Source organism: Suricata suricatta, chromosome 15, assembly GCF_006229205.1.
Source record: "Suricata suricatta isolate VVHF042 chromosome 15, meerkat_22Aug2017_6uvM2_HiC, whole genome shotgun sequence".
Classification (NCBI taxonomy): domain Eukaryota; kingdom Metazoa; phylum Chordata; class Mammalia; order Carnivora; family Herpestidae; genus Suricata; species Suricata suricatta.
This window is the reverse complement of record NC_043714.1, coordinates 33,702,177-33,709,980: the sequence shown is the minus strand read 5'-3', so window position 1 is coordinate 33,709,980 and position 7,804 is coordinate 33,702,177. Positions and strand designations below refer to the sequence as shown.

Below are 7,804 nucleotides of genomic sequence, written 5' to 3'. Positions count from 1 at the left end.
CTGGGAGCTAGACCCAGGCAATCAGAGGCTCTTTTTCTCCTCGGTCCATGAAATACACAACTCACCCACTGTTTCCATAGCTGGAGTCACTTTAAAGAATGTGGCTTTTGAGAGAGAATGTGTTGTTGATACTCTCTAGGCAGCATGCATAACTGAACCCAGTTGAAACCTTTATATAAGCTTTCAAGATTCTGGTAGGTGGATGAGGAGATCTATTTGTCTTTTGGCCACCCAAAACAAGCCTCATAAGTAAATTCCTTTGCATATTAAACCTGCCACCTAGCAATCTGGAGTGGCCTACCTTTTTCTTCAAGCTCTCCATGCCCTCTCTATATTGAGGCCAGCTTCAGATTTTACCCAGGAAACTCCTGAGGTTTTGAACCAACAGTATTTCAACTACTTGTTTTCATATCTAATAATTTCATTTTATTTATGGTTTATCAGTCATGTTTTATATTGGTACTATCTTCCCTTATGTATTTTGATTTTTAATGCTAATTTTCAATTCTTAAATTTTAAATTTACATTTTAATATTTATACTTTTGATAGAATCTATTATTTTGTGTGTGTTTGTTATTTTGATAAAATTAGCTTTCTCCTGGAGGTATCTGTTACTCTGATAGGACTGTGAACATTGGTCCAAATTAGCTCCAAAGAGTTTGGGGGAAGGGCAATGGATGACTCACACGTTCAAGTGTCCTAGACTCCAGAACACCACAGTCAGTCATTTGTTACCTTACCCAACCAAAACAGTCCATGAATCAGGGCTTCATACTTTCTAACATCACCTTTGTAACACCTCTTGATCCCAGCATTGGAAGAAAATAATCCTAAATGTTAATTCCCTGGCCTTGGGTGATTAGAGGGCAAGAAGGGGAAACCAACCAGTCAAGTTAAGGTAAATACTGTCTGTTTTCCTCAAATCTTTGAAAGTACAGTTTCTGCACAGTTCTAATTTTGTTCCTAAGGACATTGGAGTAAAAACTTTGAGTAACTCTTGTCATTGCAAGAAAATGGCTGGGGAAAAGCATGACTAGACATTCAGAAGCCTTTTCCTACTTTATCTTCATACATCCATACTGGTTTTGCCTTCCCTCAGGCCTAGACCACTATTCACAAACACGTTCAAAGACCTACCATCCAAGAATTTCTCAATTTTATATCTAGGTTTTCATTTTTATTAATCGTTTATTTATTTTTGAGAGAGAGAGACAGAGAGAGCATGAGCATCAGTAGGGGAAGGGAAGAGGGAGAGAGACAAAGAATCCGAAGCAGGCTCCAGGCTCTGAGCTATCAGAGGGCTTGAACCCACAAACTGTGAGATCATGACCTGAGCTGAAGCCAGACACTTAACCAACTGAGCCACCCAGGTGCCCCTCAATTATTTTAAGATGGATTTTTGGCCAGGGCATTAGTAAAGGCATAAGTTTCATTAGGCTGAAGATTTTAATTTGAATTTGGACATTGAAAATATTAAATTCTTTTTTTTTGGCCTGCATTTTATACATTTTTGTTTTTTTTTTAAATTTCAGCTAGTTAACATATGGTGTGATATTAGTTTCAAGTGCACAAAGTAGTGATTCAACAATTCCATACATCATTCAGTGCTCAACTGGGAAAGTGCACTCCTTAAATCCCATCACCTATTTCACCCATCCTCCAAACCTCCTCCCTTGTGATAACCATCAGTTTATTCTCTATAATTAAGAATCTGTTTCTTAATTTCTCTTTTTTTTCTTAGCTCATTTGTTTTGTTTCTATAATTCTGCATATGAGTAAAATCATATGGCATTTGCCTTTCTCTGACTGACATTTCACTTAGCATTATACTCTCTAGCTCTATCCATAAATAAATTCTTATTTTGGGTTCATACATATTTGATCTTACATACTGGAGATATTCAAACACCATTGATGTCTGAATTACACAATTTAAATAAATTGCCTAATGTTTAAAGTGTTAAATTTTGTGGGGCATCTGGGTGGCTCAGTTGGTTGGTTAAGTGTCCAGCTTCAGCTCAAATCATGATCTCATGAATCATGAGTTCAAGCCCCACATTGGGCCATCAGGTTCTTTGCTGATAGCTTGGAGCCTGAAGCCTGCTTCAGATTCTGTGTCTCCCTCTCTCTCTGCCCCTCCCCTCTCTCTCTCTCTCTCTCTCTCTCTCTCTCTCTCTCTCTCTCACACACACACACACACACACACACACACAAATAAAAAAAACATTAAAAAATTAGGTCATCAAAATGTTAAATTTAGTCAGCTAAAATTGTCAGTTATATGGAAATAAATATTATTTTATAAATTATATTTTATTGGTTTTAAATCCATTCTATTTTTTCCCATGGAAACATTTTCAGAGATTTCCTGCTCAAATTTGGAAAAGAAGTGAGTTGTGTTTTCAAAAGCATTTTACATGAACATTTTTGTGATATTTAAAAAGGCAGTACACAAAGAGAAAGTTCAGAGACCATGTTAGCCAATTAGTCAACCACCACATAAGCTGGAGAATAAAGCAGGGATTTGGCAGCTCTACTGGTATAAAATGATTTTAATATAATCACAAAGTCTTTAACACTAATTGACAATCCTCGCCTGAGTTAATATATGCCTAAAACAAGACCTGATAGGTCATAGAGTATGAGTATGCACAGATTTAATCTCTTGCCTTAATTTTTTTTCATGAGTTGGGTTATGCATTTCACATTGTCTGGAGAATTTCTAGGTAGTGGTGTTTTCAACCTCTTTCTAACTATCCTGCCAAATCACTGGAATTAGAATTCTTCTAATTTTTAAAACTTAGAAAGCATACTTTTTAATTTAGAAAGTTTTTTGTCTGATTACTTTGAAATTCTCATTATTTAAATTATCTTTTGATGCTTTTATTGGTTTTACCACTAGGAGCCAATAATTCTAATTATTCATCCTGATCTTCCTCCTTCAGTTTACTGAGGCTCCTGAAGTATACTATAATTCCTCATTAGCCATTCACAATTTGATATTTCTATAGTATCTTGAAAGTCAGGTCTTTTTGGGGTGTCTGGGTGGTTTAGTCAGTTGAGCATCCAACTCTTGATTTGGGCTCAGGTCATGATCCCAGGATCATGGGATACAGCTCCACGCTGAGTGTGGAGCCTGCTTGAGATTCTTTCTCTCCCTCTGCCACTTTTCCCTGCTCATGCATCCTCTCTCTGTCTCTAAACAAACAAACAAACAAACAAACAAGGTATTCTTGACAGAGCTAAGTTATAATGTTCTGTGTGAGGTGGCAGATTTTAATCATTTTAATCTGTAGCAAATGAGGTAGCAAACTGTTTTTCTATTACTGAAGTGTGAGGAGGAGGGATCTGCTCTGTAATTAGCTACAGGTAGTTCTTCCCAACGACATGCATCAGAAGCAGTTTTTTCCAAGGCAGTGTCCCCAAAGACCGAACAGAAGTCCTGGGGCTATCGTAGAGGGAAGAAACTACACCTCAATGAGCAAACAGGCACATCCTTTTCCTTTATACTTATCTTGGCTCATATCTAAAAACATGGGAATGGTTATTTTTTCCTCTAAAAATCCTAAAGTTATCAGACAAAAATATGTGTCTCAAATGCAGTGTTGAGCAGGCACTCTTTGATACAGAGAAAGTTGGAAGAGAAGATCAGTATTTCACAATTACTTTCCTATATTCACAGAATACCTCTTCTAAGCCATGCATTTGATTTACAAAAGTCATTGTCATTCTATAGCAGGCATCCTCAAACATCAGAAAGCTGGCTGACAGAATTTAAAAAAAGGTTAACTTAGTCTGAATCCTCTTTGAGGAATAAAAATAAAAATTGAACCTAAAAATACTTTGGGTAGAAACTCAAAGGAAATGGATTATATCTAGTGATACCCCTCACTGTGATTGTTTTCCTTTTCCATTATTGAAAGTTTAAATAAAAAAATAAATAAGTGTGGCTCTCAAACACAGGTGATAACATAATTATAATACCGAGGAAAGTTTAGATCAAAGAATTATTCTAGTCAATCTGTTTTTACTCACTCATGTATCCATGAGCTGTACTCCATTCTGTCTCTTACAATGACTGTTACTCGACTCCCAGGTCAGGAAAAACAGACCTCAGACAGCATTAATGAAGTCATAAAAGTCTCAACATATTAATACATGATATCATGTATTAATTTTTAGAAACTATGGATAAAGAAAGCAAAATAGTATACAACAAAGACAAGAACTTGAAATTCAGAATAGATTTTTCCCTGTAAGACTAAAACCAAAATTTTAGGTGAGCTTATGCAAGTTGCCATATCTCTTGGCCCCAGACCTACCATGAGTAAAAGGATAGCTTAGAACTAGGTTAATCATCAAGTCAGTTTCAGCTTCAAAGTTTCACAATCAAGTGCAAGTATATGTTATTCTATATCTATCTAAGTTTATTTGCATAGAATCTCTAGCTATAGTTTGCCATACAATGGGTGCTTTGGGGGATTAGAAACTTTCTTGTAACCTTAAAATCATACCATACGTTTACTTACTTCCCCTGAAAATATACATAAACAAGATTCTTTAGAATTAAACAATACTCATTATAATATAAAACATGATAACAGGAAACAAATATGCTTTGGATTGAATATGTGTATGTCATATGCCTGTGAATTTTTTTAATAGTTGTTTTAACTCAGACAAACCAATCTAAGTCTCAATTTCCTCACCTGTAAAATGGAGATTGTACCATAGATTATATCACAACAATATCCTGGGAATTAAAAGGATGGATGGACTTTACATTTCATAAATGCAATGAGCATATGTCACCTTTATGCATTTTTGCATATACTCATTTATCAAAACAAAAGTACTTTACTACTTTCAAATTCTCATTTTTTTCCCAGCTTGGTTTTCAGGAGTGTTTTATTTCTTCAGGATGCTCATTTTTCCATTGAAAGAACAGCATATAATTTAATATATCATCTCATCCCAAATAGCCTGTTTGCAGTTGCTGTGTACTTTTGGCACAACTGCACAGAGCTCTCCATTATAAATGTCACTTCTGATAGATACTATTGGCTATCAGGCCACTGGCATCTCTGGCCCATGGAGTAGGTCAGCAGGCAATTTTGCAGAGTGTCTGAGCAATCTACAGGAAGAACTTACTCAGCAGCAATACCAATTGCTTTTACTTAAAATTTAATTTGTATGATGAGTGCTTAGAGCAAGTTTTTACTCTTACCACCACATCAATAGCTTCCAAGAAGAAATTTCAGAGGCATAAACAAAAGGGAGATGAAGAGGCAGAAACTTAATAGGAAACAGACAGTTTGGATGTGAAAGGCCAATTTCTTCTTGGACTTCTGTGACTGTCTGAGACAGACCATGTACAAGTTTGACTATGGCAGTGAATATGTGACGAATCCTTCTTTCTTTATCTTTTTTTCTTTTAAAAGTACATTCCTCCTTAAAAAGTGACAAAAGATATTCTCTCTGATACTAAAGACATAAGGAATACAGAACAAATGCAGCCAAGTTTAGAGACTAATTCAACCACTAAATCCATAAATCACAAGGCTCTCAGAGTCTCTTCACAAGGAATGCTGTGTGCTACAAATCAAAACCACAGTGAGATAACACTGGAAATGTGCACTGAAATAAATATAAAAATTTAGTATGGTTCTCATCAAGAAGAGACAACAGGTGAAAAGGAAACCCGTATATATTGTTGGTGAGATTTCCCACCCTTATGGGAGGTTCCTGAAAAAATTAAAAATAAATCTACCTTAGGATCTATCAATTCCACTTCCAGATATACATACCAAGAAAACGAAATCAGAATTCTGGTCAGAAATCTGCACTCCTGGGTTTACTGTGGTATACTCATAATAGCCAAGATATGGAAACAACCCAAATGCCCATCACTGGATGAATGTATAAAGAATATGTGGTACAGGCAGCAGCTTGGGCGGTGGCAGCAATGGGAGGATCAGCAGTGGCCAAGCAGCCCAGCTTCGAGAAGTCTCTTGGGACACCACCATGCAGGTACCAGCACGTGCTGACCCACTCTCAAGATGCCCAAGAGGAAGTTCCGATCCATGGAAAAGGCAATGAAGGAAAAGACCCAGAGGAGACCAGCAAGGTTGTCAGCCACACCTCCTCCTGCAAAAGAGGAAATGGAGCCAAAAAAGGTAGCAGGAAAGGATAAACTTACAGACAAAAAAGTGCAAACAAAGGTGAAAGGGGAGCAAACAGAAAACAGGCCAAAGTGGCTAACCAAAAAATGAAAGAAGACTTACCTGCAGAAAATGGAGAAACTAAAAATGCAGAGAATCCAGCCTCTGATGCAGCAGGAGAGAAAAAGACCAACTTTGATTAATATTGTATACCATGTCTTACCTGTCTCCCTTCTTATACAATGCAGAGGAACAGTTTTTCTCAACTGTTTGGTAAAAGCAATTTTTTCTAGTAGTTCTAGAAACATTTTTAAGAAGGAGGGAAACCTACCTCATCCTATTTTTTTTTTTAAGTTTAAATACTTTTTTAAAGAGGTGAACCCATTTGCTGGTTGTTTGTTTTGGGTACAATGGAAACTGAATATAGGAAACTTTGATTGTTTTGGGTGTCAGCCCAATAGATGAGGTTGTTTTTATATCCTATAACACAAAGCATACTAAATGACAATCTGGAGTCAGTCATGCATTTAATATATCTTGAACATTTTAAATTACTTCTGTTCCCTTGTTGGTTTTGGTAGAATTGTTTCCTAAAGAAAAGCACTCCCTGATCTTGGCTCTCCCTGTGAGAATTTTGTGAGCTCTGTAACATCTTGGTCATGGTAGTCCAGGTTTCCTAGCAACTTTGTTAATGTGCTATGTGCAAGATTGAAAATTTGAGTATGATTCCAGAATTTAACCTGCATTAAAAGCTGTAATCATCAAGACAATATGATGCTGACATAAAAACAGACACATAAATCAATGAAATAGAATATAGAACCCAGAAATGGACCCACAGATATATGGCCAACTAATCTTTGACAAAGCAGGAAAGAGTACCCAGTGGAATAACAAGAACTGGGAGAACTGGACAGCAACATGCAGAAAAATGAAACTGGACCACTTTCTTACACCATACACAAAAAATAAAATCAAAATGGATGAAAGACCTAACTATGAGATAGGAAACATCAAAATCCTGCAGGAGAAAATAGACAGCAACCTCTTTGACCTAGGCCACAGCAACTTCTTACTTGACATGTCTTTGGAGGCAAGGGAAACAAAAGCAAGAGTTAACTATTGGGACTTCATCAAGATAAGAAGCTTCTGCACTTCAAAGGAATCAACAAAATTAAAAAGGAACCAAAAGAATGGGAGAAGATATTTTCAAATGACATAGCTGATGGTTAGTATCCAAAATCTATTAAGCACTTACCAAACTCAACCCACACACAAAAAAACAAATAATACCAGTGAAGAAATGGGCAGAAGACATGAATAGACACTTTTCCAAAGAAGACATCTAGATGGCAAACAGACACAAGAAAAGATGCTTATTACTCCTCATCAGGGACATACAAATCAAAACCACAATGAGATACCACCTCACACCTGTCAGAATGGCTAAAATTAACAACTCAGGCAATGACAGATATTGGCAAGAATGTGGAGAAGGGGGAACACGTTTGCCCTGTTGGTTGGAATGCAAAGTGGTACAGCCACTCTGTAAAGGAATTCCTCAAAAAATTGAAAATAGAACTACCCTATGACCCAGCAATTGCACTACTAGGAGTTTATCCAAAGAAGATAAAAAAGGCTG

At 36.6% G+C, this 7,804-nt stretch overlaps 1 pseudogene; it reads left to right on the top strand.

Moving 5' to 3' along the window:
• The first annotated feature begins 6,060 nt into the window (after window positions 1-6,060).
• Window positions 6,061-6,365, top strand: LOC115278737 (annotated as a pseudogene).
• Window positions 6,366-7,804: the final 1,439 nt, after the last annotated feature.